The following is a 13,300-nucleotide window of genomic DNA, read 5'->3' on the forward strand; positions in this document are numbered from 1 at the left end:
CACACACCAAGCATTGGCCTTTGGTATCCCAAAGGAGCTTTATTTGAATTAATTGGCTATTCCGATTCGGATTACGCCGGATGCAAAGTTGATAGAAAGAGCACATCCGGAGGGTGCCATTTGCTTGGTAGATCACTTGTGTCTTGGTCCTCCAAGAAACAAAATAGTGTGGCTTTGTCCACCGCCGAAGCGGAATACATTGCCGCGGGTGCTTGTTGTGCACAAATATTATACATGAAACAAACTTTACTAGACTATGGAATAGCTCTAGAGAAAGTACCTCTTTTGTGCGACAATGAAAGTGCGGTAAAACTTGCAAATAATCCGGTTCAACACTCTCGCACCAAGCATATAGATATCCGCCATCACTTTCTAAGAGATCATGTAGCTAAAAATGATATATCACTAGAAGGTGTAAGATCCAAAGATCAATTAGCGGATATCTTCACTAAACCGCTAGATGAGGCTACATTTTGTAGATTGCGGAACGAGCTCAATGTACTTGATTTTAGTAACTTCACTAAAAATTGAGCTTGTGTTGTCCCTTGCATTCATTGTAATATTCAACATGTTTAATTTGTAGCAATGCATATAGGGCTTGTCTAACATGGTTAAGATAACCGCCGAAAAGCGTGTGAAGAAGCTTAACCTTGGATCAAACTTGACAAGCAACTAGATTTACTTACAAGCATTACATATGCATGAATGTTGTTTTGTCGTTTTGTTCCATTTGCCCTCTTGTTGCCTATTTTCTTAAAAAGAATTATAGCCTAAGGCAAAATACTTTGAAAAATATGAGGGTTTGAGAGAGGTCACTCACATCAGTCCCAATTGGTGTTTATTTGGATCTTATTCAAGTTGGGACTTGATTGGGAACAGGTAGTGCGAAGGAAGGATGAAGGATTGCTGGAAAAGGTGCACCGGACGCTGCACCGGACGCTGTTGTTCAGCGTCCGGTCAGTTCACAGGAGGTGAACTGCTGTTGAAGGAGTGACCGGACGCTGCGTCTGTGCGTCCGGTCAGAAAGGGCTCAGCGTCCGGTCGATCGGAGGATGACAAAGTTAAACTGACCGGACCCTGCCTGCGTCCGGTCATGGACCACCGGACGCGTCCGGTCGCGATTTCAGAGGATTCGGACCTCTCTGGAATCGACCGGACGCTGGGTGGTAGCGTCCGGTCGCTACCACCGGAGCGTCCGGTCAGTGGATCTCGCACGTCAAGGACTCTTCTCCCCTTTCCTTTTCTGTCGCGTTTTGGGGGTTATTTATCTGTACCTTCGTTCTTCTTCCTTGACCTAACCCGAGCCACCGTGAGCCCGCAGCCAAGCCGCCACCTCTTGCCTAGCCGCGCCGCCGCAGCCGCCAGCCCAAGCGCCGGGTCGTCGCCGTCCCTCGCGCCGACCGTCGCGCCACCTCGCCCGGCCCCCGCGCCAGCCTCGCGCCGCGCATCTCCGTGCCCCTGCCCCGCGCCACCGCCGGCCAGTCGCAGCCACACGTCGCCGTCTCGCAAGCCACCGCCTGCTCAGCTCCTCGCCGGCCTTCTCGCACCCAAGCTCGTTGTTCCATCAGTGCCAAGGCTGAAAATCCTCGCCAAGTGATCTTGCCCTATCTTCCCATTGTTTGGTAAGGCAAATCTTGTGGTTCAATCTTGATCTCCAACTGTGACCTAGATCAAATTCTAATTACATTGATTCCCCATTGCATTTAGGGCGTTTGACCTAACCCTAACCGGTTCCGAGATCCCCCACGTGACGTCTTATCTATTCTCGGTTCGCTGATCGTCAGGTAGAAAGCCATTCGATTCAATTTCGCATCTACATTGCTTTCTCTGCTAGGTTTTCGCATCTATTAGACATATGGTATTTATTTGTATATCCATCTATTCTATCGTGCAGCGAGTTGGTTCCGTTGTGGTTCAATTGGCAGTTGGTAGTAAACTCGGAGCCAAGCTCGCGAGTAAGGATCGAGGCCAAGCCTCGAAAGCAGCAGTTTGACAGTCGATCTTCATCAGCGATAGTTCACCATCTTGTCAGTTCAGATGGCTCGCACCAAGAATGTTGGTGGTGGCCCAGGTGAAGATGATCGGAGGCCCCCGCCTCGTCAGCCAGCTGGATCCAAGGGCAAATCAACCAAGCAAGTAACATCCAAGAAGCGGAAGTACCCCGACGCAGAGACAGCCAGAGCAGCAGCTGTTGCAGAGGCCGCAGAGCGTGCCGAGAGAGGTGGCACCCGCAGCGGAGTTGTCATTGCAGATCAGCCAGTTTCACCCGCAGTCAGAGCTGCGATTGAGGAGGTTGAGCGTCGTCATGGTAGTCCAGCAGGGACTGCCATGTTTGCAGGACGACGGGTTGCCATTGAGGAGGGTCCGTCAGCACAGCAGCAGCCTCCACCAGCAGAGCCTCAGCTAGCCCAGGAGACTCAGGAGAGTCAGGAGACCGAGCCGGCACCTCAGCTACGCCGCTCGAGTCGTACCAGTGCTGCAGTTCCACCGAGGCCAGCTACACGGCGTAGGGGTTCACGCCCTCCGCCCAGACCACAGGGTCCGCCTCCAGTGGTTCACCTCGACTTGAGGGCCGCTACAGCCAGGCAGGTTCAGCAGCTGCGGTTTGTTGAGTTTGAGGTTTGGTTCCCTCCGAGGAGGGATGAGAGAGCAGCTGAGGGGTTCTACACGCCACTGCAGGAGGATTTCTACAATGCATATCTAAACAGTGGGGCAGTGTTCAGATCACAGAGGGTCTATCCGATAGAGTCCATTGTGGCAGCAGCCGGAGAGGGCATTCGGCAATACTTGTCATATTTGCCAGGACTGTCAGATCTAATTGGACGGACAGGGATATATGTACCTTCTTGGGTTCGTCAGTTTTATGCCTCGCTCTACATTGATCCTCATCACAGATTCATTCACTTTGCCTTCAACGGCAAAGACTATAGAGTGACGAGTTGCAGGGCCAGAGAGATACTGAGACTACAGGAGCAGCCTGTAAGGATGCATGAGGTTTGCTATGGACATCAGGAGCCTCCCAGGCGTCCTCATGGAGGGTTGGTGCCCCCTACAGACTTAGTGCGCCAATGCTTCAAGGAGCCGTTTGGTGAAGGGTCGAGCAGGAACCCCAGTGACTTGACTCCTACAGCGAGGATACTAGAGGCCATCATTAGGAGGACACTGCTTCCTAGGTTGGGATACAGGGAGGGCCTGACTCGCTTACAGCTCTGGCTTCTCAATGCCATCATGCAGATGACAGTGTTTGACATCTGGGACCTCCTTCTTTCAGAGATGGAGGATACTATTGCTGAGGGATTCAAGGGTCGCAGGCAGCTTCCCTATGCTCACTGGATCACGTTCCTCATCCGCAGAGTTGTGATTGATAAGCCCCCTGGCATGATGGATGAGTATACAGGTGCCACTATAGAGTTCCCAGCTTACAACCTGTCACAGAGGATCAGACACGCCACTCCTTAGGCACCCAGTCAGCCTAGCCGTCGCCCCGATGTGCCAGAGTCTGCAGCTCAGCAGGACGAGATCATCAGAGGGATTGCAGCCACTGAGGAGGCGGAGCTAGAGGCACAGCAGGAGGTGAGTGAGTACAGTGACAGCTCCGACGATGACTACCAGCCTATACCTCATATGCCTCCACGCAGACACGATGCAGAGGCCGGTAGCTCCAGTTCTGCTCCACCTGCTCCACAGACAGACCCCGCTCTCATTGCTATTCTTGAGCGGATGCAGTAGGATCAGACACGATAGGCACAGGAGACAGCTACAAACTTCGCTCAGTTTCAGGCTCGTCAGGACGAGTTTCAGCGGCAGCAGCAGCTCCTTCAGCACCAGCAGTTACTCATGCAGCAGCAGCTCATGGGATTCATGCAGCATGTAGTGACAGCCATTGGGATTCCACTGCCATAGACTTCGCCCCAGCTTGCACAGCCTCCTACCACTTCGACGACTCCAGCAGTACAGCCCATCGGGCTTCAGAGTCAGGGACAGCCTCTAGTTCAGTTCACTTCACCTCCTATACAGGTGTCCCAGTGGTTAGCTTCACCTGGTGTAGCCCCGCAGTTCACTCCTTACCACACGGGTTTCTCACCAGAGCAGACATCCTCGCTATACATGCCTGAGTCGTCAGTCTCCAGGAGTCTTGGAGCATCATTCAGCGAGTTGACCGGCATGCCTACTCCGCCTCACATGCATACTGCCGGTCCATCTACAGCAGCTCCAGCTATCATGACTACTCAGAGGCTCCCCTCATCTGTCGCCTCATCAGATCCTACGACAGACATACTTGCAGCTTCACAGGCAGCACCAGCCCCAGCTCAGACCCAGACCGCTTCAGCGACACTTCCTGTTTCAGAGGGTCAGTCAGTTCAGAGCTCAGGGTCAGATGATGATGGCGCCCAGTTCCATCTTGCTCCACGTACTTCAGCGCCCGACTCGTCCACTGTAGCCCCGCCGACCGACCCTTAGATTTTGGTGTTTGACGCCAAAGGGGGAGAGGGTTTGAGTATGTAGACTTAGGGGGAGCGAGTTTTAGGGGGAGCTAGTTATCTAGTATTAGCTTATTATATACATTTGGAGTTTTATTTGTGTGATACACTATTAACTTATGCATTCGTGTGTTTTCTTTCATGCATACTATTATATATACATATGATAGTGCTATCTACATGATTGTGATATTTGACATATGTGATTTCTACTTTGCTTTATCTCTATGTCATATCACTTGTGGAATGCTCATTTGCTTTTGCTTCCGCGTCTTTACTTCGAAGCAAATGAGCTTTGTTATTTGTACTCATGCTTAATTCATATCCTTTGAGTACATTGTGTTGGCTTGGGTCATATAAGCTTGACTAACTCTTTTGTTCTTATTGACAAAAGCTTATATGAACCAAGCCCGTCAAAAACCTCACTCCATAACATACTCGAGGTGGTATTGTCATCAATCACCAAAAAGGGGGAGATTGAAAGCATCTAGGCCCCTAGTTGGATTTCGGTGATTAATGTCAATACAAGATTACTATGACTAACGTGTGTTTTGCAGAGGCAATTAAGTTAGGTCATGGTAATGGAGATCGATTGGGCAATCGAGGTTGTCATGCCCCTACGATGGAAATCGTTTCGGTTTTCAAAGGATGGACGACAAGGTTAAGGATGACTAGTTCTAAGTATCGATTGGAGTTGGAGAGACACTTAGAGTAGTTTAGGACTTTGTTTTTCCTTTGGCCGTACTATGAAGGGGGGTATGAACGGGTAGCTTGACCTAGTCAAGTCTAGTGAGTTAGGTGTGGTGCACACTTGTTAAAACTAGCTCTAGGTAGCTCCTATGAATGCCTAAGATCCTTTGGAGCAAACTTCATTCACATATGTTCGAAAGTTGGAAGTGAATGGAGGGTCAAACACTGACCGGACGCTGGCTCCGGTGCGACCGGACGCTGGCCGCAGGGTCCGGACAGTTCGTTTGACTGAGGTGGTTGAGTCTGTTGTGACCGGACGCTGGAGGGTCGTGTGACCGGACGCTGAGGGCTAGCGTCCGGTCGACTCCAGTAAGGGTCCAGACTTGGAAAAGTGTGACCGGACGCGTCCGGTCAGTGTGACCGGACCCTGAGTATCCACGTCCGGTCGTTTCCAGTAAGCATCCAAGAGCGATCGGACGCGTCCGGTCGGTACTGACCGGACCCTGACAGCGTTCGGTCATCACTTGAATGCTGGTTCGCGGGTTGAACTGACCGGAGCATCCGGTCATCACGACCGGAGCGTCCGGTCACCCCGCAGAAGCTCATAACGGTTAGTTTTTTAGGCTGGCTTATAAATAGAAGCTCCACTCGTGAGTGGAGTATCCTTTGCTTATTCCAACAGCTGAGAAACACGTTTGTGAGTGCCAAGAAGAGCAAGATCCTAGTGAGGTGTTTGTGATTTGAGAATCCAAGAGAGTAGCCTCACTAGCAAATCAAGAGTAGCAAAGTGTGCATCCATCTTCTCATTAGGCTTCGCGTGGTCAAGTGAGAGTTCGTGCTTGTTACTCTTGGTGATCGCCATCACCTAGACGGCTTGGTGGTGATTGGGAGTTTGGTGTTCACCCGGCGGAGCTTGTGGGTGACCCAACTCAAGTTGTGAGCGGTTTTGGGTGATTCGCCGCGACGGAGTGTCGAAGAATCAACCCGTAGAGAGCACTTGATCCTTGCGCGGATCAAGGGGGAGCTACACCCTTGCGCGGGTGCTCCAACGAGGACTAGTGGGGAGTGGCGACTCTCTGATACCTCGGCAAAACATCGCCGCGTTCCTTTCTCTCTCTACTTACTTTGAGCACTTACTTTGAGTATTTACTTTGAGCAATTCAATACTTGTTTTACATCCATAGAATTGCTTGCTAGAGTAAGTTTGGAACATAGGTTGAGAGGTTGTTGTGCATTAGTTTGATATAAACACTTTTCTAGGCACAAGGGGTTAATTGGGCTATCCGTAGGATTTGATTATTGCAAGAGAATTTAGAATTAGCCCAATTCACCCCCCCTCTTGGGCATCTTGATCCTTTCAGCGTGGATCATCAACCTAGTTCGTTCGAACAAGGCAAGCCCCGGAGCATTCTAAGTCTCCTACTTTATAAAAGTAAATTCTTTCTATATATGAGTTTATATATTGTTGTATTAAGTTGTAGGAGTTGATTGAAACCGTTGATGCATTTATTACTATCCTTGCCTACCTTATTACCTTTTTACCCTGTTAGGTTAGGATCGAATAACTGCTTAGCCTTTCTTAGACCGATAGCGATCGGTGATTTCCGGTCACTGACATTATAGGTGGTTACTGGAAGAATTTAGCTATGGAAAGAATGATATCCTGGAATTAACCATGTGTGATGGATAATTGGAGATCGGACGGAAAAAGTTGGAGGCAACCAGACAGGGTTCTGGGGTGCTGTTAGTTTTCCATCTGTGTCGATTAAGGATCGATCGTTGCTCATCCCTCTTGCCATGTTGAACGCATGCCTCACATTTAGCTGTCCGAATAAAGTATCTTTCGACCGCGAAGCTAGTGACACTATTCGAGCCGGGATAAACTCGGATCGGTAGACTGGTGCTGAAGGGGGTATGACGGAGACACGAAGAGTGAGCCCAATATGCATCCTGGCTGTTGGGCGGTCCCTGGGTAGTGCGGTCCCTGACTGTTATCCCATGGCTACTTGGAAAGTGTCATTGGTTATCTATAGCTCACTTGATCGGTGAGTGTGGTTTGTGAGGAATAAATCACCAGCTGGTTAGGAATCATTTCGAATCGCCATCGCTCCTAGATAGTGAGCACTTGACTCGAGCTATAGCATCATAGTAATTATGATGGAACACTAATGGTTATCTGGATGGTATGGGATATGCTAAATCTAAGTTGGTTACTAGATGTTAATGGTTAATCAAGTGATTGCTATAGTACATGTGCTTACCTAGATGGATAGGTCATAATAAAGATGATGCAAAGTACTTAAAATGGTTTCTTCAAGATAGCTTATGCTTTTCGCAAACAAGTTAGCTAGCCTACTAAAGAAAGCCTTGCATAATTCTTGGTGTCGCTTTATTTTGATTTAAGACGGGTAAGTCTAGTTGAGTACCTTCTCATACTCAGGGCGTTGTACCCATTGTTGTTGTAGACGGTCAAATGTACTACGGTTATTGCATTAACTGCCTATACCCAGCAATGGGTGACAACTAGGACCATGGGCAATGGTCACTCCGTATTTCTCATCTGATGCTTTTGTTGGAGATGACTACCTACTGGCACTGTATCTAAACCAAAAGTGTGTATGTGGCTTTAAAACTATTTGCTTCCGCTATTTCAGTTTGAAGTTGGATTGTAATAACTTATGTTCTAAACTCTGATGTATCCAACTGTCATTGCGAACTTTATGTAACATGTGATGGTAATTGCTAAACTTGTATGATCTTGGTTTGTTTGTCGATTGGTTTGAAATCCTTTGTGGTTTCATGGACTACCGGGTTATACGGGCTTAAGTTTGCTAAATTATCTGCTTCGGCGGAAGATTTCCTTACTTAATCTCGTATAATTGGTCGGTTCTGTTACAGCTGGCATCAGAGCAAGGTTTAGCAGGTTACTGTTCATGCGTGTATTTAAAACAAAAGGGTTTTGTATTACAAAACTTATTACGACCTTATAGTATATAGGTGTTTCAACCTCTAATTTAAAACTTAAGAGTGTGCCAGTGGTCATATCCTGTATGCCCAGTTAAGGACTCTAGGTGGCTTATTTAAGTACTGACTTGGGGGTCTTTGCATCATATTTCTATTTCGTTGCTCATACGGCGTGCTATTGTATGAGTGCCATTCACTTGAGTGGTAATGTATGGATCCATTGCCTCTACGCCTCGGTAAGTGAGAGTTGTGAGAGCATGATCGGATACACTGCTAATCTAGGGAAGTGCTTATATGATGTCAGATTATTTACATGCCATACGCGTGTTTGTATGAAGGTATCCAATGTGTGGGGAATTCCGACCTATGGTGACGATGCCGTCGATAGGACGATGGTTTGGGTAGTTGCTACCGTTGTACGCGTATCTAGGGATGCATGTAGAGCGAGTAGATTACCTTACTGCTTTCATGCATATTTTTCATACTATCAGGGTTTGGGCTAAAGTGGATCTTTTGCAGGTACATAACAGCGCTATCGTATAGTACGTATTAGCTACGTTATGAGAGACCGTTGTATGCCACCGTCTATGCCGCTAGCAATTGTTATTTTTCCTAAGTTTGTGAGGATGTATGCAACGTGCATGCATCATATTGTTACATATCATTCATGGCATTGCTCCTCCCCTTATAAGCTGATTATCTCATTTTGATAAAAATGACAACTTAACCTTGTTCTCACGTGAGTAATAAAACAAAATTTGCTATAGATGGCACGCACAAAGCAGACCACTCGCAAGTCCACCGGAGGCAGTGCTCCCCACCATCCGCTTACTCCACGTACTCATCAGCACCACACGTTTCTTGGAGAGTTTGGGATGCCTACACTTTTGTGGAGAGTGCTTAGCTATGTAGGCTATCCTAATGGAATGGAGCCTCGCTATTTTTGGACAAATGAGCAGTTGGGGAAAGGTCTCTTGGTTACTGTGGAGGCCGTTGTTCGTCCCCGAGGTGACGGTTCTAAGTGGACTGGTTGGCGTTATGAGTCAACTGGTAGAACCGCTAAAGAAGTAGTGGACAGGGCAGCCTTTGGGATACTGAGGGATATCATGGATCGTTTTCCTCAGGAGTTGGCAGCCACTTTAGTTGGAGTCTTTCCGAGGGGCAACCCCTCCACTAACTCATGGCAACAAGCAAGAGGAAGATCTCTAGAGATTGGTGCAGTAGAAGGACAGAGCAGTGATAACCCTGCTATGAGCGCCATGTTCATAGTGATGAAGGCTTTCGATGGAGTAGAAGGTAGCCTGAGACGTGTGTCTGGTGCTCTTGGTCAGGCCTACGATGACCGACGTCAGCTTCAGAGGGATCACGATGCCGAGATTGAGAGGCTTAGTGTAGAGATGGCTCAGTTGACTCGTCAGAGGGATCAGGCGACCTAGAGGACTAGAGCCTATGTGGGAGACGTACGTGCACTGAGAGAGCAGGTTGAGCGTCTGACTACCACCAATAGGAGCGCTGAGCGCATGTTGATCCATGTGCTCCACCAGAGGAATGAAGCCTGGTCCGCAGAAGATGTTCTAAGAGCTCGACAGGTTGAGCTGGAGCAGCAGCTGGCTAATGCAGAAGAGTACAACGACAACCTACATGAGGAGGTTCATCAGCGGAATAAACAGCTCCGCCCTTATGTTTCGCCTGGAGCAGCAGAGATGGATCTAGATGAGGACGAGGATCCCGAAGAGCCTGAGGCACCAGCTGATGATGACAACGATGATGTGGATAGTGACAATGTCGACATCTCCGACTTAGACAGCGACCTTGATGAGTAGGCTAGTAGTTGTTGCGCTAGCTACTAGGGTTTCGTTTGCGATGACCTTTTGCATGGTTGACATGTCTGGCATGTAATCATGAGTAGAAAGACTAAGACCTTGATGTAATGTTGGAAAACTTGGATGTGTTTGTGGCGATATCTGAACGTCAAAAGTCCAGTGTATGTATGCTAGCAATTTGGTTGTAATGGACATAATGTGTGCGCTTAAGTAATCTAATTAGTGATGTTGTGTTAATTGGAATGACTTATTGTGCTCCTATTTTATTGTATGAATTTATTCTCTCCAGTGAATTCAGTATGGCATAATTTTTCATTCACCTGCAATTTCTACAACATCGTCTAATAATTACTGTTGCTAAAATATGCAGATGCCGAACACTCGCCGTACCATGTATGATGCTACTAAGGCAGGTGGCAGTGCCGCCGGGAATTAGAACCGTGATCCACCACCACCACCTCCTCCTCCACCATACACCACAGAATAGTTCTTCGCACAGTTCCTTGGAAGTCAACACAACATGGAGGGCATGCAGCAGAACATGGAAGCTGCATTGCACCACATTGCTGACAACACCCGCCGTGGGTTAAACCTAGGTGGACATAAAGCGAATCAGCATAGCAGTTTCAAGGACTTTATGGACACTAGACCACCAATTTTCAAAGAAGCGGCAGAGCCATTGGATGTAGAAGAGTGGGTAAACACCATGGAAGATAAGTTTCATGTTCTAAGGATGACAGAAGTGTTGAAAACTGAGTATGTGGCTCATCAGTTACAAGGCCCAGCAGGAATGTAGTGGAAGCACCACCGCACCACTTTTCCCCCCAATGCCCACATTACTTGGAGGGAATTCACTAAGGCTTTTTGTGGAGTTTACATTCTACCTGGTTTGATAGAAATGAAGTTTGAAGAATTTCTAGCACTGAATCAAGGCACCAAGACTGTGACACAATATCTACATGCATTCAACAATCTAAGTCGCTATGCCTCTGATATGGTGAATACCAATGCCAAAAAGATCACTAGTTTCAAGAGAGGTCTGAATCCCAAGATGATGAAGCACGTGGGTACTAACACCAGAACTAGTTTCAATGACTTTGTTAGTGACTGCTTAAAGTAAGAAAAGAACAACAATGTATATGCTACATCCAAGACTCGCAAGAGGGTTTTTGAGTTAGGTCCGTCCCAGCCAAGGGCTTCAATGGCAAATTGTTCTGTGTATCGTCCACCTGCCCCTGGTGCAAGGTTCAGGCCACCCCAATGGAGGAATTAGAATGCCCAGCAACCTCAGAGGAATCAGAAGCCATTCAAGATGGCGGTGCCACAAGTCAAGACCGGACAAGGCAGTTCATCTAGAGCTGCTACTCAAGTAAGAGGACCATGTTTCAACTGCAATCTACCTGGGCACTTTGCGAAGTTTTGCCCATATCCTAAGAAGCAGCATAATCAGTACCAAGCTCATGTGCACCACACCACCATTGATGACATCCCGGAAGGAGAGCCCATGGCAGCCGGTATGTTTTCTATCAACAATCATCCAGTAGTCGTTTTGTTTGATTCTGGATCATCTCATTCATTCATAAGTCAAGCATTTGTAAGAAAGTATGAGCAAAAGATAGTTGAATTGGAATGTGTTTATCGGATCAGTTCAGTTGGGGCTGATCTGTTAACTAATCAGATAATCTGGGGGGTAACCCTGAGTATAGCAAACAGGCAGTATAAGCTTAACTTGATAGTTATGCTAGGGCTAGTTCTAGATATGATTATGAGAATGAACTGGATGAATAAGATGGGAGTAGTAATTGATGTTGGAGGAAGAAGCATTTCTCTCAAAGAACCTATTGGAGAAGGTACATTTTAAGTACCCTTACCTCAGAGAATAGATCTGGCCAGTACAACGTGTGCAATCCAAACTACTCTTCTAGCCAAGATTCTAGTAGTGTGCGAGTTTCTGGACATGTTTCTAGATGAGTTACCCGGTCTTCCATCGGACTGAGATGTTGAGTTTGCCATTGAGTTAATCCCTGGAACACCACCAATCTCAAGAAGGCTTTATCGGATGCCTCCAAATGAATTAGCCGAGTTGAAGAAACAACTCCAAGATCTATTGACTAAGGGTTTAATTCGCCCAAGTTCATTGGAATGGGGATGTCCCGCCCTGTTCGTAAAGAAGAAGAAGGATAACTCCTTACAGATGTGCGTGGACTACCGACCACTGAATGCGGTGACAATTAAAAATAAGTATCCTCTACCTCGAATTGATATCTTGTTTGATCAATTGTCAAAAGCCAAGGTGTTCTCCAAGATAGATTTGAGATCAGGGTACCATCAGATCAAGATTAGACCACAAGATATACCCAAAACCGCGTTCTCCACCAGATATGGTTTGTACGAGTATCTTGTCATGTCCTTTGGTTTGACAAATGCTTCTGCATACTTTATGTATCTGATGAATTCGGTCTTTATGCCAGAGTTGGATAAGTTCATGATTGTGTTCATTGATGACATTCTAGTATACTCAGAGAATGAATAGGATCATGAAGAGGATCTAAGAATTGTCTTGACTAGACTCAGAGATCACCAGTTGTATGCTAAGTTTAGTAAATGTGAGTTCTGGCTGAAGACAGTTCCTTTTCTCGGTCATGTGTTATCTGAGAACGGAATCTCAGTGGATCCTAGTAAGGTACAAGAGGTTATGGACTGGAAGGCACCAAGCACAGTTCATGAGGTTTTGAGTTTTCTTAGATTAGCCGGTTACTATCGTCGTTTGATACCGGACTTCTCGAAGATTGCGAAGCCAATGACAAGTTTGCTACAGAAGGATCATAAGTTCATTTGGACAGAGGAGTGTGAGGTAGCTTTTTGCACCTTGCAGAATTTGCTAACCACTGCTCCTGTTCTGGCGCAATCGGATATAGAAAAGTCGTTTGATGTGTTTTGCGATGCATCAAAGAATGGTTTAGGATGTGTTCTAATGCAAGATGGAAGGGTCATTGCTTATGCCTCACGTCAGTTGAGGAAGCATGAGGTTAACTATCCTACGCACGATTTAGAGCTTGCGGCCGTTGTGCATGCTCTAAAGATTTGGAGACACTACTTGCTTGGGAATGTGTGCAATATCTTTACCGATTATAAGAGTCTCAAGTACATATTTACTCAGTCAGAGTTGAATATGCGACAGAGAAGATGGTTAGAGCTAATAAAGGATTATAATCTGAATGTGCACTATCATCTGGGAAAGACAAATATAGTAGCAGATGCCTTAAGTAGGAAGTCACATTCTCTTGCTGTGCAACCGTTGTTTGAAGATGGGTTCAATTTGTTGCATCATGCTGTGTTGCA

This window comes from Miscanthus floridulus, chromosome 4, assembly GCF_019320115.1.
Source record: "Miscanthus floridulus cultivar M001 chromosome 4, ASM1932011v1, whole genome shotgun sequence".
Taxonomy (NCBI): domain Eukaryota; kingdom Viridiplantae; phylum Streptophyta; class Magnoliopsida; order Poales; family Poaceae; genus Miscanthus; species Miscanthus floridulus.